Source organism: Paroedura picta, chromosome 11, assembly GCF_049243985.1.
Source record: "Paroedura picta isolate Pp20150507F chromosome 11, Ppicta_v3.0, whole genome shotgun sequence".
Taxonomy (NCBI): domain Eukaryota; kingdom Metazoa; phylum Chordata; class Lepidosauria; order Squamata; family Gekkonidae; genus Paroedura; species Paroedura picta.
In genome coordinates, this window is record NC_135379.1 from 26,227,094 (window position 1) to 26,253,044 (window position 25,951).

A 25,951-nucleotide genomic window follows, 5' to 3' on the forward strand; every position below is an offset into this window, starting at 1 on the left:
GAAATACTACAGATGGGGGGAAACCATGGCTCAGTAGCATAGCATCAGTTTAGCATATAGAATGGCACAGGTCCAATCCCTGGCATCTCCAGTGAAAGGAGCTATCAGCAGGTGATGTAAACCATCACCTCTCATTTCTCCAAAAAGTACTTTCCTGGGGGTACCTTCTTTGGGGGACTATAACTCAGACTCTGTATATTCAATCCTGACCAAAGTTGGCGGGCAGGTAGATGAGATTCAGATGGAGATCCCAGGGGAGTTTGATGTCTCTAGCTTACTGGGGTGGGAATTCTACTGGTTCACAAACCTCATGGACCAAACCAGTTTGTAAGGCAGCTGAAAATTCATGATTCGCGAACAGGACACACCATGAACCGAACCACATTTTCCCAGTTTATGCCCATCCCTTTTGTTGTCTCCTTCATGTTTTATCTTCTCCTTCCTGGCAGTGGTCATTTGAAACAGGAGCACCCATGTTTAAACAGCTATTGATGAAAAGTAGCAAATATATGGCCTGGGTATGATTGATAGGGGTGATGGAAAGTGCCATCAAGTTGCAGGTGACTTATGGTGACCAGACAGGGTGTTCAAGGCAGGAGACAAACAGAGGTGCTTTGCCTTTGCATGCCTTGGCACAGCAACCTTGGACTTCCTTGGGATTGTGCAGTTCAAGTTGAAAAAGGTGATGGGAGGCTGCAAAGAGCTGTAGGGCAACAACATGCCAAAGGCTGACTTTGAGAGTAGTCCTACTGGGGAAATGAGCACTTGGTATAAAAGAAGCAATGCAACCAAAACAAACAAAACTGCAGTCAAGGATGTACCACAGGAACTGGACAGGAACTATCTGAAGCAAAAGAGTGAGTAGGAACGATCCCTTCCTGTACAAAATGTTGTTTATGTGCTTTGGAACACAGAATCTTTCGTTTCTAGTTTCCATCTTAAAGGAGAAAAACACAGGATAGATCAAAGAACCATTCCCATGACACATTGCTTGATATGTGTTGGCAGCAGGTCTAAGAGGATGAGAAGACACCACTGACTGCAATTCATTGTTCTTTGAGCCATTTCTGATTACTTAGAGAAACACATCTATCTATTTTGAACATAAAACATGAGCTGCTGCCAGCAACTGCATAGCTTTATGAGGAGTAGCATAAATGTTATTGCCCAAACACATAGTATCTTGATTTTAAAATAAAATGTTATCGTGGTGACTTTTATCATAGTATATTTAAGCAATGGATTTGGAGTTACAAGGGCAAGACTGTCCATTATTTTCCCAGAGAGCCCCCGTCTTCCAGATCTGAGGGCAACATTTGATCTGGACTACCCTTTAGCAGACAAAATAGTTCAAAATTTGGATGTAGCTGAATTGTTTAGATTTTCCCATGCAATGTCTCTAACCTCTTGGCAATGCTTTCCCTTCCCTTCAGGTCCAAATTCCTTAGAAAAGGTTTGCAATATTCAGATTTTGAAATGGAACAGACATAGATGAAAGTATTTGTTTAGAAACGTTCTCAAATATTTTTTTTTCTTGAGGACTAGGAGCTTTTAGGATAGGTCCACTGAGAACTTTGTAAAGATCAGCTACAACTTCATTGTATCACATATGCAGAAATCTGGGGGGGGGGGGAGGGATGTGCTCACTATTTTTAGTCTTGATTTCTTTATTATGTTTTCAAGGTACAGTAAAACCGTCAATAAAATCCTACACCATAGGATACGTTGCATTGGCTCCTGGAAGCTGTAATTGTGAGTGAAGTATGCTTAAAAAGGCACGTACAAATGTAGTGTATTTATAGCATTATCCCTCTTAATGAGAAAAGGACTAGGTCACTGATAAATATCTTGCTGGCTGAAAGTCCCATCTGAGCTGCCAGCACAGGCTGTTTCCCAGTGTGCCTGCTCCAGCTGTGTTAGAAATCTCTGTATTAAACATAATTAAAATATTATAAATCACCACGGAAAATGGTTTACAGCAGTGATAATCCTCTGCGTCAACTGCTACTGAAGTTGGCCAGTTTGTTCAAACCCACAGGAGGCCAAATATTAAAAAAGCAAATAATTTCTTTGTAGCAATCTCCATTTCACTTGGATTACTCCTAAAGAATCCGCAGCAGGACCTATTATGTGAAAGAACGAATTGCCCAGTGCCATTTTCACTCCATTGAGGTCACATATGTAATATTTCTAACACGGCCTCTTCCACTTTGGTTGCAGACCAGCTCACTTGCCCATCCCACTGGCTGCTCGCTTGCCATTCAGTCTGCCACTTCTTCCACGTGACGGGAAAGGCAGTGGCTACCACCCTTCCCATCTGTTTGCACTGCTGCTCCCTCCACTTCCTAACTCACCTTTTTCTGGGATGTTCCCTTCTCTGCCCACCTCTTTGTCCTGCCACTCCTGACACTCAGGGAAGCCACCTGTACTTCTCTCTTCTGCGCTGAGGGGAAGGATATGGGCCCTCCCCCTCCTGTGGTAAGGAGGGTGGGCGCCACCAAGAATGTGGAGAAGTGCTGCTTGAGAAAATGCTGACATTTCTCTGTTGGGAGAGATTTTACTCCCCTTCTTTCTTTGAACTTTCACATTTCTCTGCACTCCCCCCACCCCCATGTTTGTCCCTTCTTTCTACATGGCCTTGACATGGATTTAACCATCTGCAGATGAGGGCATGTTGTGAATAAGATATATTGTTTGTGATGATAATGTGAATATAAGTCACATAAAACTCCTGGGTCACTTTTTATTGTTTGAATTAAATAACATATTTGCAAATAATAAATGGTCCTAACCAAAATATTTGCAAAATCTGTGCTGAATTCCACTTTATCTTGTATAGTTTAAAGCTGGTCCTCCCCTGAATCTTAACAATTTCAGTTCTTCTTCACCTAAAAGTGTTCCTTTTCTTACTGGCTTCTTATCTTTGCAAATAAAACCATCAACTCTAGCAATTTCACAGGCTTCCTGTTTTGACCACATCAGGCTCTTTGCCTGCACAGTCTTGGCTATGTTATTTCTCTCCCCCCCCCCCATTTACAAAACTTCCAGCATTAGCCAAAATAAACAAGAAATCCAGTGATACTGGAGCATGTGAGACAGAACTTCTCCAGAGAGGATTAAAATAATGTCGGTTGTTCTATTACAGAGGGCAATTACATGAATGTAAATTACAGATTAGCAGTGAGCCTGAGTGGGAAGATATTTTAGGAAGTAATGAAAATAATTTGTTTTAAAACTTTGCTTTTTAAAATCAGGGAGAGGATGACCACGAGTACATATTACTGCTGTAGGCCTCAAACTGGTCTCTGATCCTATTGAAATAATCACATTGGCTGATTTGTTGGTGTGTGTTAGATTGGAGAGGGTGGACAGTGCAGCGGTCCCAGTTATCCTGAGGGCTGTTTACTGGGGAGTAACTTCATTGTAGTGTAACAGGTGCCCGATATACTTCCAGCAGAAAATTGGAATGAAAAACCAGCATTTTATACAGCAGAGTACATAACCATATTCCCAGAGACCATAGCAACCCTCCTGCCTTCTACCAACCATGGGGAGCTAGATGGATGATGCTCCTATATTAGACATCCATGAAAGAAACTAATCCGCATACGGCAACATTAGCCTCCATTAGCTTCCATGTCACCATATGCCCCCCACATAGACTTGATGTACATTGGAAGGCATAAACACCAGAATATGTTGTGCCACACTAGCCCTATACACACAATTCCTTAATGCATTGATGGCACATGCAGGGAGGGAGAATGCTCATGACTATGAACATGCACGGATACATGAAGCTGACTTCTACTGAACAAGACCCTTGGTCCATCAAAATCAGTGTGGTCTACTTAGACCCGTAGTGGCTCTCTGGGGTCTCAGAGAGAGACCTACTGCCAGATCTTTTCACCTGGATATGACAGGAACTGGACCTAGGATCTTCTGCTTGCCTCATTCTCCCCTCCCCCATGACTGCTGATTCATGAACACAGTGTCTACACATGGATGCAGTGCTCTGGCTCCTTCCCCACCATCAGGGTTGATGCTTTCCAGATGTTGTGATCACAGAGACAATGCTTCTGCACATAGGCCCTGAGCTGACATGCCAGCAGCCATACAGAGGAAACATTCATGGCCAGTGTGCTCATGCCTGCTCTCTCCTTCTGCATGGCCAGCGAACATGTAGGGGGGTTGTGTGCAGAACCCCCATGACCATCTGTGGTGCAAACAGCAAGAGCCTGTTACCCTCCTGCAGTTGAGGCATGAAGCCCCATCGCCCTTCAGACAAGAAAGCATACTGGGACCCTCCAAGAGCAAGCATTCTTCTCTATCCATTATGTATCTGGGAAATTTGTCTACTGCCTCTCCAGAGAACCTGTTTGAGGTAGCTTACAAAATAAAACATGGTAAAATAATAAAACATTAAAACAATTAAATATTAACAGCCACAGCATAAAACATTGAGCAGCCTGAAATAAATATCAGGAAACACTTATCAGGCTGGAGGCAGACTGCAAAAACAAGCCCATGGCCCAGTCGGCTCAGCTATTCATGGAGAACCAATGGCCACTCCTGCTGGGCGGGGGGGGGGGGGATTCCTCTGAGGAGTTGTTGTAAGGAAAGGGGAAAGGAGATTCGGAGACAAGCAATAATGGAAGCCACCACTACATATATGCAGAGAGCAACTTTGTGACATCTTCAGTAGCTCAGTAGGGTATAAGTCTGAAACAGAAGTGAGGCACCTGAAACTCTTGCTAGTGGGAAATATGGAGTTAGGGAGCACTTTACCGTTTGGATACCTGGCCAGCAGCAATTGTGCCAGCAGGAAGAAAAGGAGAAGGGGGTGGACCTGTTCCTCCCACTCTACAAAACAACTCTCTAACCATTCAGCTGTAGAAACAGACAGAATTTGCTTTATTCTTTTGTGGGCAGATCTTCATTCTCATTTTAGGCTGTGATCCTGAGGTGAAGAACTGAAGAACAAGATTTCTTTAGTTCATGTGTCTGGCAGAGCCAGATTTTAAATACCTGTAAATTTAGAGGGGCGGGGGAACTCTGCCAAGTGTTCTTCAGATGCCCCATGCTGCTCAGTTATCAGGATCCTTTCCTGCCCTATTCCTACCTTCTTGCCATCATCACTATGTAGAGAAGGCTGTCCTTGCAGAATAGGCCCAAATTTTCAACATTTGGGGGGCTCCATCATACCTGTCTGTTGTTTTGCCAGTTTGATGTCAATTTTGGGAGTGGGATATGATGAGCACCTCAGACTAGAGTAAGCAATGGGAATCAGGTGGGCTAAGAGACTGCTTAGACCAGCCTTTCTCAGCTTTTTTACCACTGAGAAACCCCTGAAACATTCTTCAAGAAACCCCAGAAACGGCACAATCATGTAGGGAAGCACAGCTGTGTACATGCCCACCTGAGGCCTCTTCCCTTCCCACCTCTTCAGGCCCATCAAGGGCCATTTTGGGATGGTAGGTAGGTTGACATTACCATCTATGGTCACATCACCTGCAATGTTTAACAATTTTAAAAATATATAAAATTAATTACTTTCCAGCCATTCAGAAAGGCCTTCCAGGGCTGTCAAGTAACTTCAGGGTTCCACAAAACCCTGGTTGAGAAAGCCTGGCTTAGACACTTCTTGCCCAGTAATATTGTACAGTAGAGGACAGGGAACCTCTCTACAAGGAAGGATAACTAGTTCTGCAAGATAGATTCAAGGGGGTAGCCATGTCAGTCTGAAGCAGCAGAACAAATTTAGAGTCCACTGGCACCTTTTAGACTAACAATGTTTTATTCAAGGTATGAGCTTTCGTGTGCATGCACGCTTCCTCAGATACAATATATGTGCACATGAAAGCTCATATTTTGAATAAAACTTTGTTGTTCTTAAAGGAGCCACTGGACTCTAAATTTGTATATCTGCAAGGATGAAAGTTCCAATTTGTTCCATAAAGAAGGAGAGAATTACATGTGCTGATGACAGCAACAAAGACCAAAGGGGATGGTCACATATGTTCAAACATTGGGTGACCCTCATATTTCATATTTGATGCCATAAAGCTGTTACCATCTCCAAATACTAGTGATATATTACCAGCTATAACTGCACTATCTGCACTATCTGCACAGAAAGCAAGCTGGGGTCTGTATTTTGATATATAAAGTATAGTCTAAGGAATAAATGATAGAGGACTCCTGATGCTGTTAAAACAGTCTGAGTCTGGCCCATATCTGGCTGAAAGATCTCCATCCTGTGAACCCAGAGTATACTTCTGTGAGTTCCCTGATGGGCAAAAGGTGGGACAGCAATAAAATAGATTATGATCAGGTTAATGTTGCCCATTTAAGGTTGTTTAGCTCATTTTGACAGTCTTACATGATGGGAAGAACATCAATGAAAGAAAGTTTGTTATTCCAGTTGTATAACTGGATTTGTCTAAATTACATGTGAACCTGAATCCAAACGTAAGAAGTCTAAACATCTGCAGCTTCAAATTGCAAAACTGTAATAGTGATGGTGGCTGGATTTCAAGCTGTCTGGCTCACCATTTTTTCTTTTTTCAGTACTTCTTTTTATTTTCTCCATACTATGAAATGAAAGTAGAATCATAAAAGGCAAATGGAAAAGGTCAGTGGTTAAAATGGAAGTCATTTATCCAAGCTCCTGCTTGTCTAGCTGAAGTTTCAACCACAATGACATTTTGTGTTAAGGTCAACTATTACCCCTAAATACTCTGCTTATCAACCAACCATAAACTCTTTTCTTTAATTGTGACTGGGCAGTGCAGGGATGGAAAAAAAAGGAGCCAAATTTAAATATCCACATTAATTTAAAACACTGGGGAGATGAAATGCAACATGGAATGGAGCTGATGGAACTAGTCATACTTGATGGCTTTTAGAGCAGGGGTAGTCAACCTGTGGTCCTCCAGATGTTCATGGACTACAATTCCCATGAGGGGCTGGCAGGGGCTCGTGGGAATTGTAGTCCATGAACATCTGGAGGACCACAGGTTGACTACCCCTGCTTTAAATAAATTCCTTTCCCCTTACCTGCTGAGCTCTATTGTAGAGGTATAGCCAGGTTTGGGGACATAAGCTAGGGTCCCAGCAAAATAGTCATAGTGACTGAACTTTTGGAAAGTTAAGACAGAGAAAAAAGAAACGGAGAAGATGGAATAGCATCAGAAAGCAGCCTGAGAACTGGTGTGTATGGGTGCTCTTTCTGTCCTGTCTGCTCCACCTTCCTTGCTGCTGCCATAATAAGATCCCATCTGAAAGCAGTTCTGGTCTCCCTGTACGTGCTGTTAAAGGCGTGCAAGCACTGCAGGCTGTTTCACCTGTTTCACCTGAGCTGATTCATTTCTGAAATAGCCTGCTCCTAAAATTCAGAGAAACAATAAGAACATCATAAGGAGGACTGGAGGAGAAAATGTTGAAAAAACTCTGGACTAGTTGCCAGATAGGAAATGACAGAAATGTTAAATTATACTCCATTGTTTCAGTGACAGAGGACAACTATATGGCTGGAGTGATATCTTCTTATGCCAAACAGAGCAAAAGTGTCACATTTGATTCTGAGATCCTTGAGTTAAGTTTCTACAAATGGAATTTATAGCTAGGATGATTTCCTTTTGTAGTACTAAAGTGAAAGTATGTCTGTTTGCATTCTGAAATATCTTCTAGGGACTCAGGAAATGAAGAGGAGTCTATTTATGACGCTTTGTTGTCCTCCTCAAAGTGAATTATTTCTTTTTAAAAATCAAGAATGTTTGGAGAGCCAATATTTCAGAGATAGTTAACTCAACACAAACATTCCATGCACAGTTGATTAAATGAAAGGCAGTGCTAAAAACATTCTGTCTTTAGGATATATTTCACTCATTGTGCAGACCTGGCCTGAGGCTTGTTTAAAAAAGCACCAGATGTTTCTTTGAGAGATGAATTTTGAGTGTGTGTGATGACAGATACTCTTTGAAATCACCAAGTATGTAATAGCAGGGTTCGCCATTTGCAATGAGGAAATTCAGTTTGTTTCCTTGAAGACAAAACTGAAGGGCAAAAATGCAGGCCTTAAAAATGGCCATAGAACATGTAACATAATAAAATTCATTTCCCTATTTCTCCTCCAAAACAAATGGAAAAGTCATTTCCCAAGCTACTGTAAAGTTTTCTTTACACCTGTTGTAATTCCCTTAAATGTAGATTGGCCTTTCATGCTTTTCACCTCAGATGTCCTTATCATGACATTTTTCACATACTGAACATATTGTTGCCGTTTTGGTGAAGAGTAGTGAACAAGCTTCTAAATAATTATCAAAGAAAAGCTGTGACTGGTGATGGTGTCAAGCATGGGTGTTGAAAATGTTGCAACTTGATAGACCATCCAAGTCAAGACTCTTCCTGCTATTTCCACAGCAATGACTGAACAATGTATATTTCTCAGTATATTACCCCAACCTCTACACCAAGATATCTGCTTCCTGCCACTCTCTCATGGCATCACTGATGGAAGCTGGGGCAGCGGGAGCTGGGCCAAGACCCCTTGATATAAGGATGCCCAGCTGCTTCCTGCCCTCCCTGTAATTGCTCTTTCAGGTGGTGGGTCAGAGGGCTGCTCTGCATTTATGTGCGAAATTTCTAGCTGGTGATTTTGAGAACCAAGACATATGAATCAAACATGAGAAAGAACCAGAAGAGTAATCAGGAACGTATAATGCAGATCATTATAGATAACATTTTGGAGAGCGATTGGTACAAAACACATAAAGTAGGATATCAGGACTGAGGCAGGTAGAAAAAACTGGGGAAGCCATCTTTGTGTTCCCCATCACCAGTAAGGCATTCATTCTCTGTTCTAGTTTAGGGACTGGATAGTTTACAGCACCGTGCCATTCACTATTTCTCTTGGTGCTTACTGAACAAGATGGTGGCACTGGAAAAAATGCCCAATGTATCTGCTCACGTAAACTCTGTTCTGGGTTTGACACCTCCTTTTGTTCATTGTTCAAGCAGAGCCTATATTTATGCAACTGGCTCTGCAGGTTTCATCAACGATGCTTTCCAATTGTGTCTTATGTGTTTTCCTCTCTGCAGTGGTGTACCAAGAGCAGAAAATTCCATTAGTTAATGTTAGCCAGTGAAGAGAATATAGTTGCATATCAGCGTTAAACAGATACATATGAAATCATTGCCAGATGTCTCTGAGTATAATTTTATAAGAGATAAAAACCATGCATAGAAGATTTTCTCAGCATGACTGTTCTAATTACTTTTTTAAAACAAACTTCAAATGCACTACGAATGGATTCAGCTGTGAGATCTGAGTGACTTTCAGTGCCAGGTAGAGAACAGAGAGTTTCCAAGACTGTGTGTGGTCTGACGTAATTTTCTTTCGTTCTGCTGAATCTTTTGAGTGAAGCAAATAGATCTTTGCTTACCAACAGTCAGGGCAACAATAGCATGTTGCCCAGTTGTTTGTAAGACAAAGCCGAAATGATGGAGCAGAACGGAAAATAACCGCTTTATTCAGTAAAGGTGAAAGACGTACTGCTGGCAAGTACCACCAGATATACTCAGTGAGAAGTCTTCAATGTCCCTCTACTGAAATGTTCTTTTACAAGGGCAGCATAATAGGATTAACTCTGTCATCAGAGTTTTCATCTAAGATGAAGTAAATGGAATTGTGCTTTTTCTTGGCAACAAGCTTTTTGAAATGTACACTGCGAAGATGTTATCTCCTCAGTTATATCCTCTTTCTCACACAATGACTTCTAGTAAGAAACCTGCAGAAAAGAGTGGACTGGAGAAACTATTGAAGTCCCTCAGCCCTTGAAAAAGACTACTTTGCTCTACATACAAGGGAGCTATTTGCTCCTACTTCTCAGTCACTGCCTTCTTGGTCACAACATCATGCTCAGTGTTAGGAGAAGCGAGTAAGAGCTCAATAGCACCTTACAGGTCTGTGGCAGGGTATCAGCTTCCTTCAGTCACTGCTCACTTCTTCTGATGCTATGAAAAATTAGCTGAAGAAGCAAGCAGATAAAGTGATCAGTGAAATGCTAGTTTTCTATCTGTATTCATGGGAGTTTTATTTATACGCGGGACCACTTTGTCTTGAGCATCCCAACCATCAGTGTCTCAAGACACATCTATCGTTTGCAAGAGCCAAACTGAAGTTGGATAAGCATCAAGTTCACATATTGCTGCCTAACCGCTTTGGTCATTGAACACTAATGTATTATGGGAAGAGTTGAAGTGATATCAGACACTCCATTGCTGAATTCGGAGCTCTTAAGTTATGATGAAACTCTCTGGAAGGTTCAAATGGGCATAGCCTAAAACAACACCAACAAAACCAGCAAGAGGGAATACGAGCACATCAAGTATAACATTGTAGGTAGGCACCCATCGTTCAGTTAAAAATACCAGGATTAGAAGTTTTTAACTAGCACAGTAAAGCTTATTGTCTGTAGCCACAAAAAAGAAGTGCCAGGGTCATGGGTGCTTAATCAAAGTAGCTTCAACGATTTTTAGCCCAGCGAAATAGAGCAATATCTAAACAATTCATGGCCGCATTAAAAGATCTGTCTCATCTTCCACACACTTGCACTTCTGTTTTGTTTTACGGAGTCAATGCATCCATTTCCAAAGTTCAGTTCAGACACAGACTCTTTTGGACGTGGCCTCCCAATTCCTTCGTTGCTGGGGTTGTTCAGCCAAAGTCAGCAATCTCCGCATGAAATACCAGTACTCAAATCAGACGGACAACTTTGAAAGGAAATGGCTTTCCTCTTCCAGAGGCTAACCTAGCAATCTATCACCCCAAGTCACTTCACTTTGACACATGCTCCAGCCCCAGCCAGAATGCAGGTCCTGAAGTGACTTTCCAAAGGTCATTGAGGCTTAGACAGAACAGCAATGCATATGTCTATGTTTGCATGACAGTATTGCTGGAATGTGCTTTTATGTCTTTTCTCTAACTGCCTACACAATTTTGGTATTGTTTTTGGCACTTTACCTTGGAAAGAGATGATGGTTGATGTCAAGAAGATCAATGAAACCTTTCTGACAAAGCAGTTAGTAATTCAGAACCATTCCTCCCTTGCATATTTGTTTGATTCGTGGCTGGCTCACCCGAGAGATGCTCAGTGTTCATGGAAATGAGGTTGTTGAGGTTCTCCCCCCCCCCCATACAATCATACATCTCCTTTTAGGGAGGGAGGAGCTTCAATCATTTGAAACTGGATATATGACCTCTTGAAAATAGATGAATCCGGGAAGATTCATTCAGGTATACAAGCACATGAATGGAAATGTTATACTGATAATGCTGTTTGTTTGTATGTATGTCTGCAAGTCTGCAGTTCTAAGGGTGAATACTTGAAAACATTCTGGAGGATGCTAGTGAGTTTGACCTATGAGTTAATTTGATATGGTCTGGAGAACTGCAAAAGAACAAGTTGGCCTCATTCAGAAGTTTTTTTCTCCTAAACTAGCATCATTCTCAGGAAATGATGCTGACCCTGATTTTTACAAAGCCACACCCAAGAGGTTGCAGCATCCCTTTCCTGGGGGCAGAACATTTTCAAACAAAGTGCTCAGGGGTATGAACTGAAATTTATTGTTGAAGCTGAAGCCATAACAATCATGCAAACAAAGCATTGAAACAATACAATGAATACACACACACATATATATGCCACAGTATAAACAGGTGATCACAATAAGAAAATTGCAAATGCAGAATAAAATAAGTGAAGTGAAATAAAAATTATTCATCAACCAAAATACGGATTCCTCAGCTATACTTGAAATGAACCTTTTTCTAATAATAATGGATGAGGAAATGAAGTTAGCAACCATTAAAGTGACAGGAGGGAAAACATCTGCCAAGAGCAATATTATTGTATCATCGTCAGATCCAGAGACAGTGAACAGTACTGTGTTCAGCCCGATTCGAACATCATTGTACAGGACATAGTGGATAAGGTCTTCTACTTGGTTAAACACACAAGGGCACAACTGACAATCTGGTGGAACCCAATTAAATCTGCGATAAAAATATGTAGAAGGGAAGGTCTGAAACCTTTTTGAAGATGGACATTTGTTACATCATTTAGGTATCCGGAGAAAGATTCAGCCTATTTAAGCCTCAGATACCACTTGACAAATTTAGCATTTTGGATCAGATCCCTGTCATGTAAGGCAGTGGTCCCCAACCTTTTTATCACTGGGGACCACTCAATGCCGGGGACCACTCACCGGGGACCACTCAACGCCTTTTACTGAGGCCCAGTGGGGGGGGTAGTTTACTTCTCTACTCTCAACCACTGCCCTAGCGCTCTCTGATTGCTATGGTAATATTTAAACATCCCTTCAAAATAAGATACAGACATGCCACAACAATGAACTGTGTTGTAAAGGGCCGGGGGGGGGGGGGAGAAGGCATCCTTCGGGGCCCACCTCCAATTAGTCGAAGGACCACATGTGGTCCACAGCCCACAGGTTGGGGATCGCTAATGTAAGGCATCTTTCACACGAACCCAATCTTGAATTTTACAAAATTCCCAGGATTTGATCAAATAAAGGGGGGGGGGGGATCCATATAAATGCAAGATACTTGAAAGCATAGTTGTCCAGTAGTCCCTTTCTCAATAAATCTGAAAGCTGAGTACCTAGGTGGGTCTCAGGTTTATTAATAAGTGATAAATAGAATTTCAGGAGTTTCAGGTGCACTCTGGAGGTAATCGTTGGAAGCTCAACCTGTTCTGAGGAAGGCAGCTGGTATGCCTTGAGGAAGACCCCAGATTTTCCTGTTGCCTTGTGAATGTCTATGAAAAGTTGGAACAGTAATTCTAATTCATATGAGAACAATGGAAGAGAATGGTGTTCCTCTGGGGTGGGTTACTAGTTGATTCATCATGTGATCCTGCAGTGGGGCCCATGAGGCTTCAAAGCCAATAATAATAATAAGGTTCCATTTAACTGAGCTGTTCACCAGAGTTCAGGAAAACAGGGAAAAGACAACTGCTGTCATGAATTCTAGCAAACAGTCCTGACTCATATTGAGGCCTATTCCTTGGTAGAGGGATGTGTCTCAGTGGTAGCACATGCTTTGCATACTCGGAATCCTCAGTTCAATCTCCACCATCTGCAGTTAAAAGTACTTTAGGTCTAATAGCGTTTTGTAGGACGGATTGCAGAAAAGATCCCATCCACTACCACCGTGCAGCCCTTATGGGGGGCAGGGAGGAAGCACCCGTAGCACAGAGTGTTGGGAGGTTGCAGTGTAGCCAGAGCCATAACATTTGGGCTGTTCAGGCACACAGCTACCTGGCATGAGTTGCAGCTGCAACACCTACAGCACCGAGTTCTGCAAGTCACTTAGTTGTTGCACGTTCATGCAGTATTGCGGCTGTGGCCCTGGGAGCTCCCTTACTGCTTCTCAATGCCTGTCAGTAAGGATAACTGCTCCCTTTCTCCCTTTAGTGGTAGGGGCTTGGATATTCTTAGCAACTCATCCCAGTCACTCAACTGCTCAGAGTCAATAGAGCTTCATGTTTTCATTGTTTTTACCCAAACTGATTCTTTATGGGGATTTTACACACAAGGTCAAAGAAACAACAGTGAAGCCTGGAATGAGAAGCCTTTCCCTGCCTTCTAGTTCTTCGTTTTAGATTTTTAAAGCCAGTGATTCTGGTAGTGTGCCTCAAAGGAATTTCATGCACCAAAAGAATTTTTTTTTAAAATGTATTTGCAGCTGAGGTTCCCTTTGCAGTTAATGGTGCAGCTTGTGACACATTGGCCCAGCGTCAATGCTTAGCTGTTACGGATAAGACGAAGTGGGGCCACACATTCATCCAAAAAGGAGATGGGAGAGGGGGCTTAGTCTGGGGCAGCTATGTCAGCGCAGTCTGGCTGCTGGCTGGATAGCTATGCCCCAGGTGAGCACAAGTGTTAATGTTGAAAACCGCATAGGGTGCATCCCACAGAGCATTGACTTCAGCCAGTGATTAACACCTCCCAAGGTCAGCAGTATCAAAATGGATGACCCTGAAAATGGTTTCCTGACAAACCTGAAGGGAGCAAAGCTAACTAACAGCCATTCTAAGCAGAATACTACAATTCTAAGCCAATTGACTTCAGTGTCCAATTACAAGGGTGTGTAATGCTGAGTACCAAAAGTTAACTTTAAGCAGGATGAAAATCAATCAGTAAACACTTATTTGGTTTGTTTGTTTAAGACAGATGTCCTGGACATAAATGTTTTTGTCTTAAATCCGCAGTTACCTACAGTTGCCTCTTGTGGCAACTCTAATGCTGCCTCTGAAATAAAAAACAAATCTACATGTATAAGGACAAAGAATTCCAAGACATTGAAGACTGATATGTAGCACCTAGGTATCATGATCACAACAATTTTTTCTTTCTTTCGTTCTTTCATTCTTTCGTTCTTTCTTACATTTATATACCACCCTCCTCTTAGGCTCTCGTTATTTATTTATATATATAAAATGAGATAGATATAGATGTAAAAATGTCATGGAACTGGAAGTCAATGGAATACATTGCGCATTTCATTGTGTCAATGAACTTGGAATCTGGCCTCAGGTTTTTTCTGTAGTACTCATCACTTTCCAGATATTTCCAGTTGCTTCCACAAATTATATAAATGTGTAGGCCTAGCTTCCTGTCTTTCATTGGGCATCTGCTTTTTGAAATGTGTTGGAGATCTGTCAATTCAATATGAGAATTGAAACAGATCTCTGTGAAATCTCATTAAAAAAAAACACCTATCACAGACCATCCTCTTTTAATAGTCTTGAGGCTTTTATATTTGAATGTCAGATTTTCCCCTCTTCTTGCAGATTTAGCCTTCATCCTGTAGCTTCTTATTGCTGCTTTCTTCCAACCATAAGCAGAGAGTTTCCAGGATGCTTTTTTTCCTCTTCAATTTTTATCTAACACTCAAAGGATTTCTTTTTCTAACTATACCCCGACACTGAAAGACCTTAATTGACTGAGCTTCAGCTTAATGGTAAAAGACATTTAGTGATTTGACCTTAGTTGGGGTCTGATTGAGCAACAAAGGAAAAAGCTTTCAATATAGACTTCCATATGCAACCAGCAGCTGGTTTTTCTTCCTTTAATTCATTATGACTCATCCAGTCAATGTAACCATTTTACCCCATATTTTTTTCACAGTTGTGCTTACTTGACTGGTTTCTAACTGGAACCATTTAGTCAATAAGGACATTGAACTGAAATGTAATCTCTATTTTGAAGAGTTTAAAATTACACTATTAGCCAGATTTTTTTTTTAAGTAAAAAAGTGATTCCTTGACTACTGACAGTTTGGCCTGTTTCATATTGTAAAATGTGTTGAGCAATAAGTAAGGCAATATTACATCCACAAATGTATTTACAATTACAATATCACTATGATATTCATAATTTGGAAGAGACATTTATAAATATCACTTCTTGTTGTCTATTTTACACACATTTAGGAAATAGGCAGGGCAATCCTAAACAGAGGAACAACTTTTTAAATCCATTGAGGTCAGTGGGTTTAGAATACTATAACTCTCTTTAGAATTGAGAGTGCTCCGCAATCATGGCAGTGATGGTGGGGGGATTGGGGGCATGGGGCCCCCACTGCACGATGGTGGGGAGTTGCATACTACTCTCCCACCATGGTGGGGGTGGGGGGACACCTCTGTCAGCTTCATGGAGCCATGGAGCTGGCAGGGGCAAGAGGCGTCCCTACAGGGACGCCGTAGGTCCCCCCGATTATGCACTGGGCTAGCCCAACCTGCCCTCACCTGCACCCGTGGCAGACTCAGGACCACAGAAGAATCCATGTTTCCTTAACACAAGTTTTCCGAGAGCCTGGGTCAGGCCAGGGCTTGGATGGTGGCGATGTCAAGCATAATCAGGGATTTCCCCTGAAGCCCTGTTGCTGCCGTCATGAGCATTCCAGCCCATGCATAATCGGTCATTGGGATTTCAAGGCAAGAGACCAACAGATGTGATCTGCCATTGCCTATCTCTGCATAGAAATGCTGGACATTTTTGGTGGTCTATCCAGATACTAACCAGAGTCATGTTGGCAGAGTTTAAATACGCAAAGAGGAACCAAGCACCAAGCTGTTTTAAATAATAAAATAGCTGTATTGTGAAGAGAAACAAACTTTGTATAGAAAGAGGAGAGGCGAGAGATGCCTACAATCTGTCTGTTTCTTCATTTTGTCTGTTGTGGAGGCAAGCAGGGAGGAAGTCTGCTCAAAGCTTAAACAGTTCCACAGGGCCTGCAAAAAGGAGCTCTTCCGCCAGGCATTTGGTTGAGACCAGGCACAACCAACAGCAAATGAAGGGCCCCCGCTCCCCCTGCTCCCCCCCCCTTCCTCCAAGAACTCCACCAGAGCGCTCTGGACCTGTTGTGGTATTGCAATGTTGCATCGTTATACTATTTATTATATTGTTATACTGTTATACTGTTATATTGTTATACTGTTATACTGTTATTAATTACTGTATGTTTTTAACAAAGACTGTTTCATGTATTGTTGATTAGTTTAATGTAAACCGCCCTGAGCCTTCGGGGAGGGCGGTATATAAATCTAAAAAATAAAATAAATAATAATAATAAAGGATCAGGAAGTCTCCAAAAGAGCTAATCAGGACATAGCAGGAGACTCTTTGAAAAATATCAGGTTCCTATTCTAATTATGCTAAATAGACAACTCCTCCAATGCCCCCTGTAGGGTATTCTTCATATGTTTTTGCATGTACACTAGATCTTGCATATTCCAACAAGCCAACTTTACTAAATTCCAGGATAAGTTGAATGATTAATATATCTAATATAAGAGTGGATGAGAGACTCATTATTTTGGATTTTGGATTTTTTTTTTTGGCTTATCTATAACACGGGGAAATCAACAGTGCAGTTTCTTTGCATTGCATTCCAGGAGCTGACAAGTCTGGGCTAGCCCATCCCATTCAGGTAAGGGCATATTATACAGTAGGATCATATAAATAACAAAACATTGCAAAGTCTCTAACTATTGTGATATGGATTCTGTACATCATGACTGTACCAACAGGCACATAGGATGGCTTGCTTGTTTGAAAAGAATGGATATTAGCCTCTTCTGAGATTGGCACCTGCAATTTATTTCTTTGGCTTATTTAGCTGATTTATATGCCACTTTTCCAGCTCCAGAGCAACTTCGTTTAGCTATAGAGCTGCCATATAAGCTCTGTGGCATAAAAGCAATGACATTTATTCCTCCACCATTTACAGATCATATCATTGATAGCAGCCACTCTACAGTAGTCCAGCATAGGCTTCAGGAAATATAATGTTTCTTAAGAGACCCTCTTGAAAGCTGAGTCTTGTGAAAGCTTATTCTGTTTGACACTGGTAAAAGGCAAAAAGCCCTAGTTAACACAGAATGACAGCTGTTTAGACAAGCAGGACCCAGTTACTTTAATTATTGCTTTTGGCAGGATAGTAAAAGTTTAATCTTTCCTAAATCCTAGTGTAGTGTCTGCTAGCTAAAGGGTTTCATTGCCCTGAAACAAAAACTTTTACTCAACGACCTATCATGGAATCAACAGTATTTTGAGGCAGTGAGTAACTAATAGATACGAAATGATTGATGGCAGCATGAAATGAATATAGATGAAATGTTTTCCTTGCTATTGTTTAATAATGTTATTCTGTATAAAGTGTAAAGTGCCGACTTATGGTGATTGGTGACCTCAGCAAGGGGCTCTCAGTGAGAAGTGAAAAGCAGAGGTGCTTTTCCATTGGCTTCCTCTGCAGACTCTTCTTTGGTGGTCTCCCTTCCAAGCACTGACCCTGCTTAGCTTTTGAGATCTGACAAGATCAGGCTATATGATCATAACCAATCATAACATAGGAATAGAGCGGCTCAAAGCCAAAGGATTCCGTGTCTGAAATCCATCTGATGAACACATAAAACTTTTCCAGAGGGTGCAATATAACGGCCCATTATGCACGGCCGCCGAAACGGCGATTTCGGGTCACATGGAAAACGCGGAGGGGGAAGATGCGACGCATACCGGTTATGTACGGGGCGGGGCGCGACGGCGGCAAAACCCAGAGTAACCAATTATGCACGCAGTGATCCGGGCGCCGCTTCTGGTTGCGCCCCGGTCACCCGGAAGCTGCGCTTTCTTCCGCGTTTTACTGACGCGGCTTTTTCGGCGGCATGCACCGAAGCTGCGGCCAGTTGCAGCCGGCTCCGTGCGTTATCGGTGATTTTAGTCGCCGCCATTCCACCCCGAATGTGCGCTAAAACCCCCGTGCATAATGGGTCATTGAGAAGTTCTATGAAAACTATATTGAAAATCTCTCCCCCACACGTGGACACCACTGCCATCAGGAGCGGCTTCTTCCAGGAATCTTCCTGGAAGGTTGTGTCCACCATCAGGAAATCCTTCCACACATGGCAAATACAACACATTCCCTGACTTTGGAACCTCATGTGTACATAAGAAGCCCACAAAATTTTGGATCAGGATATTAGTGTCTTGAGTTCAGCTCCTTTTCTGTGCTGTAAGGGTTTTGTCAAAGAAGTGACAGAAATATGATTTATGAATTTCTTTATATCATTAATGTTGATTCCAAAGAAGTTATCCAAGAACTCATATGACTCATAACAAATGGCTGTAAGATAATGTGGGGTTAATCCTCGAAGATAACCCAAAAACTTCAGCTCTATCAGCTTGTCTTCTGATGACAGCTTAATAGTATTCACAGTGGCCATAGTAGTTGCTTATTTTCCCCCCTGCTGAGTTCATGGTGCTGGTTACAACCTTTAAAGTCTGTAAGAACGTAAGATTCATATACTTGCAGGACTACATTTCCCTTCATAGAACCTTAGGTCCTTTAGAAGGTGCTTTTCTTTCATGAGTTGAATCAGGTCTTTGTTGAATCATGTTTGTTCATGTGGTAGGAACCACCTCATGGAATTGCCTTTCTACAGCAAGCCTTTGCAGAGTTATTCCAGTTTAAGCCCATTGAAATCAATGGGATTAGATTGGGCTAATTGTGAATAGGGTTGCACTGCTAGTGAGGCTTCATGAGTTAGGCAAGGCTATTTTCAACAAGCTTTTGGGTGAATCCTGACTATGTACCAATGGCAATTGTCCTTGTTTCAGAGTTTAATGAGCCTTTGCAAAGTTTTAGTGTCCTTGATTGGTTGGTTTTATTGGCCCAGAGTCATTGTTGCTATATTTCTGAGATGGGATTTGTATGTATTCTGAATGTAAGCCACATCAAGTAACAGCAGTTGAAGGATACAAATGTTTTATATAAAATGAAATAGAGCAATGTGAATTCCAGTTCTAATTATAATGGCATCATCACTGTTATTTTTATTTTGCATTACATTGTGAGTGGTACGATAACTCAAAACATATATTTGTGCAATATGTCACTCTTTTGAAAAGTGGCTTCCAAGCCCTCCACTAGAGGAAAGTACACACAAGCTCTTCAAAATGGGATCTAGAATGAATGCATACTTTAGAGAGTGACGGTAATGGAATCTCTCACAGCTGAGTGGTATTACAGAATGATATTCCCTGTTGCTTGATGAATGTGCACGGACGCCTAAGTGTTGATGTGAAATGCTGGCAAATCATGTGGGAAGCAGAGATGCTGAATGTCAAGATCCAGCTAGCAACAGCTGTTGAGAAGGAAATATTCCCTGGCTTGGGTGTGGACTGCGATATGTCATACTATGGAGAAAGAAAATAGCAGTGCCGATGGGTTGGCTTTCAGAAATAAGCAACTCCAGTTTTGAATCTGGGATGAGATATCTTTAGGAGAAAAAATTAAAATGTACATTTAATAGCATATAAAAGAAAACAATAAAGTAGCTCTTCAGACAAACTTTGATTTGTTATTAGCAGTTACAGGAGAGATAAAATAAAACTATAGATACATTTTTTTGCAATGAGTTTTTGTGCTTGTTTGCAATCTAGAGATTGTGGGAAAGGAGCAGGGTCAGGTATGCCCCCAAATCTGTGTTCTTAAAGCAGAGTTTCAGCAGCACAGTGCTTGACATGATCAAGCCATCATATGTTAAATGGCAATCAGTGTATGAATCACATTAGCTCAAATTCATCCCTAGGCTATAACTTCTTGCTCTGGCAAACTATCGCTGGCTAGTATAGTCATTATCACATTGGGGCAATACTGGAACATTGCCCCAATTACATCACTTCCAGGTTCACCCTGGAAGTAACACTGTGCCATTGATTGCAGTTTACATCTCCCACCCATCACTCTCTCCTGCCAGTTTATTTATTTATTTTATCTCCTTAGGCTGCCTAAGGAGGTGGCTCCCCCTCACTGGCAGTCTTCAAACAAAGGTTGGATACACACTTTTCTTGGATGCTTTAGGATGCTTTGGGCTGAACCTGCATTGAGCAGGGGGTTGGACTAGATGGCCTGTGTGGCCACTTTCAAGTCTATGTTTCTATGATTCTATGATTCTATGATCCTATGATCTTATTATCCTATGATCCTATGATCCTATGATTCTATTTTGGGATTTATATTCTGCCCTGTCTTTGAAAACTCAGTTGCTAACCCTGGGTTGGCAACCCTTTTCATCAGGGTTGTACTGAAAATAAATTGGAGGGAAATCCATGCTAGCCCACCCCACCCCCAACTCCCTGGAAATAGGCTGGGGTCCAAATAAATAAATACAGTTCCAAATACACTTGAAGAAAAGAATGCAGCTGCACTTCAGAGCCTTCAGTGGGCCCATGGAAACCTCCATACATTTAGGAAGAAGTTGAAATTGGCTTCACTTCTCATAGTAAAGGGCTTTTTTGGAAGAAAACATTGAAAACAAATGCTGGATGCTATGAGTATTCCAGTCTGTGTGGCCGTGATCAGGTAGTTTTTGCCAGGAAATGTGGCTGGAATCTTCATAGATAAGACACAGCAAGATGGGAATCACAGAGAGAGAGATTCTCATCTTGCCATGCAGTTCCTGGTGAAACATCAAGACTAAAACTACTAGACCATGTCCACAGAGCCCAAAATACTCACAACAGCCAGTTGACTCCAGCCAAGAAAGCCTTTGACAATTCAGAAAACAGATGCTATTTCTTATAGTAGGGTTTATGGCTTTAAAATTAGCTCCTTTCTTTTAAATGTCTATGAGACATTAAGATATACAGTTCTTGGTTGCTATAGATGTGGCCTCAGAAGTGTTAGGAAAGTATCATTTTCTTCTTTAAGGTTTAACGTCATGCGCACTTCCTAAAAGAGAGAAATATGCCTTCTGGCAATGAACCTTTGATATGTCTGTAATTTTGATAAGTAATAATGCACAGAGCTTAAAGCATGGGTGCAACATCCTTACTAATGCAGGTACAAATCTCTTCCTTATTTCCCAGCAGTTTCACAACAAGAATAATCTGTGCTATAATCCTTGGATAAGTGTTTTGTTTTGTCATCATATCATGCATTCTAAAACCAGGTCCCACCTGATGAACAGGCATTGGGTACAATCCAGCTAAAACTGAATTTTTGTTTAAGTTCAATTGATTTCAAAGACAAACATTAAAACTTGTGTTTAACTTCCTTGTATTGAAATCAAAGTGATATACTTACCAAAATTGAGTTATGCCCACTGGGCACAGTTAGGGTTGTTTCCTTGCTGGCAGAACACTGCATTACATCAATGGCAAATTGCCATACTTGGCAAAGAAACACACACACACACACACACATATATATGTACTGCCAACAAAAAGCTTCTGCTTACAGAATACCACCAGTGCCAAAGGCAAACAACATCCAAAGCAGGGGTGTGGTACTTGAAGAGCAGAAATGAAGAGCAGCCCAATGTTAGCTCTGGGCACTTTGTTACTCCTTAGATGACATAATGTTACACCTGCAAAATGGGTGGAATAAGTTCAAACCTTCCCAATGAAACTAGTGGTCCTTTACTTCAACCTGCTCCGGTTGCCCAGCGACAGGGAAGGTAAGCTCGCAACTAACTGTGTTAATGGCACCCTTCCATGCTAGTACACAGCCCAACCATGGAGTACTGATCTCATATATTAAGCAGTATGGCCTGCAGCTGCATCATTGAGCACCCAAAGTTGAACTGCTGAAGAGCAGACTGAAATGGAACTTCACACAAGCAATTTAGGTTCACAAGAAAGTGGGAAGGTCATCCTGCCTACTGTATATGGCATTTCAGGATTCCAGATACAAACAGCCCTCAGTAACTGTACCTCTGCTGCTGTAACTGGCTCTGCCTGCAATACCACAATGACATCTATTCTTCACCATAAGCATACCAAGGAGTTAGGGTAGCCAACTCTAGCTTGGGAAAATCCTGGAGATTTTTCCTAAGACTCTATGATACACTATAGAGTCTTCCCTGTAAAGCTGCCATTTTCTCCAGGGAAACTAATCTCTGTAGTCTGGAGATCAGTTGTAATTTCGGGAGAACTCCAGGCCCCATCTAGAGGTTGGTAACCCTACAAAGAGTTCAGAGCATTCCAATATCCATGTCTACAGAATTCCTTCTCCTCTCTGCCATATATGGAATTTATGTGGTAATTTAAGCCACCAAGCAGTATAGGGTAAATATGCACAGTAAACTGGAAGACTGTAGACTGATTTTCAGGTGGGTAGGCCGATAGGGAACTGGCTAGAAAACTGCACCCATGGAGTGGTTGTCTGCACCCATGGAGGATTTTATCAGAGTGGAAAGAGGAGAACAGCGGAGTGTCACAGGGTTTAGTATTTGGCCCAGTACTTTTCAACATTTGTATCAATCTGGATGAAAGGGTAGGAAGACTCTTCGTTAAATTTACAGATGACACCATATTGGAAGGAGTAGCAAACATCCCAGAAGACAGAGTTCAATGAGATCTGAACACACTGGAAATGTGAGCAAATGAGAACAAGATGCAATTCAATAAGAAGTATGGAATTCTATATCTGGGTCACAAAAATGAGAAACAAGATATCAGGGGGGAAATGTTCAGAGTAATTCAGCAGTGGAATCAACTGCCTAAGGAGTTGATGAGCTCCCCATTACTTCAAGCAACAGCTGGACAGATACTTATCCTGGATGCTTTAGGGTGATCCTGCATTGAGCAGGAGTTAGACTCGATGGCCTATATGGCTCCTTCCAACTCAATGATTCTAGTATAGAGGGTAAACATGGCAGGGAGCTGGGCTACAGCCCCCAAATGCCAATATAATCAACCCATGGATTTGCAAATGATACATCTGTAGGTGAAAACCACTTTTGAGGTGGCATACAAGCTACCAGAACTCAAATCAGATACCATTTTAAAAGACTGTTTTGAAGGCCATAGCAGAATGTTATCCATCACTCCAAATTGCAAATAATTTTAAAGGGAGTTTTGGTGTGGTTTGAAATGAAGAACTGAAGCCTGATATTATCATTTGCACAGCATTAACTTGTTGTTGTTGTTGTTGTTATTGCACTTATTCCCCGCCACTCCCAGGACTGGCTCGTGATGGATTACAATAGTCCTTGATAAAAATCCCAATAAACCCCCCTTTAAAACAGGACACCCCAAAGCACAATACAACAGAATGAAACATGGTGGTAATAACACATGACACCCACCCCCCTAGTATATCTAATAATAGGAGTTATCTAAATAAATCCTATGTAATTAGGCCTTCAAGTGTGGATTGCTGTTACGTATGTACATATTCAATTTGTAATCCAGATTATATATATGAACATGTAATAATAATGCAGTCAAAATGTTCTGGTTTAATAGAACTGAAATGTCACAACATAACCATTATAAAGTCAAAGCAATAGTAAAGATGTGGTTGGAAACAGGCCCTTTCGTCCTTATGGCCGCAGGGTAAGGGGAGTGGGGTGGGATTATACACATTCTGAATCATACACTACAATATTCCTGTTTACAGCTTGTTTGCCAGTCAATGTGGGATTTCCCCCTTCATTGCTTTTTATACAACCACTCCAGATGGGTTATATTTTGAGCCTCAACTCCCACAAGTTTCTTTTGCACTTTTCTATTAGCCTAACAAAATGACCACTTTTGCCCCAAGGGCTTCTGCACTGCGAAGTGGCTGACCATGGTCCATAGGCAAACTGCCAGCATTGTTTAAGTACAGGATATCCTGCCAGAGATTACCTAGACTTTGTTCACTCATAATGATTACTTGAAACACCAGTGACTAATTTTTGACATTAAACAAACTGTTGATGATAGTACAAGAAAAGAGCTAAAGGGAGGAAATGACAGGAAGACAATTTGTAAGCTCAGTTTATGGGGCAGGACTTCAAATGAAGCTTGCAGTACTTCAAAGATAATAACACTTTTTTACTTTTCACTTATCATGTAACAAAAACTTAGATCTCAACTCAACAGAACAGTGAAATCTTTAAGTCCAAAAAATTAACATTTCCCTCCTTCACAGCCTGCCACCTTCAAAGCCCATCTCTTTCAGCTTGCTGGTGGCCCAAGAAGACTCCAGCTGAATCCACCATGGACCAGCTTCCAAGAGGAGGATCCCAAAAGAATTCCCAGGTAAATACCACAGGCCATAAACAGGGTGTTAAGAGCCTATGATGATGGTTTAAACTCCCCAGCAGTGCAGTCTTGTATCTCTCCTCTGCTTTCCACCAGTATGGTGCCCTTTCTGCATCTAGAGGCTGGAGCCTCTTCATTCCATTACTAGTGAGAGGTTACATAGCCTGTTCTTCTGTGGAGTAAGCCCCAATAAACATAGTGGGATTTACTTCTGAGCAGGCATGCATAGGATTATACAGAAAAAGTGCTGGTGGATCTTGAGACACTAAGGACTAGTCTACACATTACTCTTGCTAAGTAATGTGGCAAGTAGCATCTTAGTGGCAAGTACCCTGTGCAGAGGGTATAGTATTTAGAATCATTTATTATGTACATAACCCTCATGTGTAGAAAACCTCTGATCAACAGACCATAGAATCACAGAAGGTACCTCCTGGGTCATCTAGTCCAACCCCCTGCACTATACATTACATTCATAACCCTATCACTCATCCACAGTAACATGCCACCCCCTTGAACCTTCACAGAATGAGCCTTTCTATCAGATGGCAATCCAGCCTCTGTTTAAAAATCTCTAAAGGTGGAGAAACCACTGAGTGTGCTGAGAGTGGACTGGAGCTCAGTCCTCATAATGGCAAGCCTGGTTGTCACATTGGGACCGTCAAGGCAACCAGCACTGTCTCTACCCCATGGTCAGGACGGAAGCCCAAGTGGTATGGATCAAGCACCGAAGCTTCCTCCAAGTACACCAGAAGCTGGTCCGCCACAGCCCTTCCAACCATCTTTCCCAGAAATGCAATATGCAAGACTGGGCAGTAGCTGGCTGGATCCCACAGTTCCAGAGTTTATTTTCCCGCAAAGGGTGAACCACCATCCCCTTCAGCTCCTCTGGGAACTCCCCAGTAGAAAGGGAGCTATAAAAACCAACTCTTCCTCTTCTTCTATATCCACAGTGTCTAAGAGAGGTCTAACTCTGTTTAGGATTGCACTGGCTTGGTGCCTATGTTTTCATGGATCCAGCTTGAGGGCATGGAACAAAACGCATGAAGAGCCCACATTCAGGCATCAAAGCAAGCTATGGCGAGACTGTGGGTTGCTTAAACCAGGAAGTCAGTCCATCAGTCTTTATGAGGCTTTAGAAACCAGGAAGTCTGAATCCTAGCTCCATATTTAAGAAGAAGATGTAAAAGAGCAAGGACAGTCAGTGAAACAGTATAGCAACCAGTGAATTTCAGGCCCAGACGGCTTTCCCATGACTCTCTAAACGAACCAGTAAATTTCCGGAGAAATTGATTGATCAGCCCTGCTGGGCTCCCCACTTATAAATCCA

The 25,951-nt window shown here is 41.8% G+C and overlaps 1 long non-coding RNA gene across 1 annotated transcript in view; it reads left to right on the top strand.

Annotated features, from left to right (window-relative positions):
• Window positions 1-25,951, top strand: part of LOC143820607 (uncharacterized) — a 112,975-nt gene that overhangs the window by 83,098 nt on the left and 3,926 nt on the right. The window contains exon 4 of the long non-coding RNA XR_013225418.1: window positions 24,509-24,618. This is a non-coding gene — a long non-coding RNA (uncharacterized LOC143820607). The remainder of the gene's footprint in view (window positions 1-24,508; window positions 24,619-25,951) is intronic.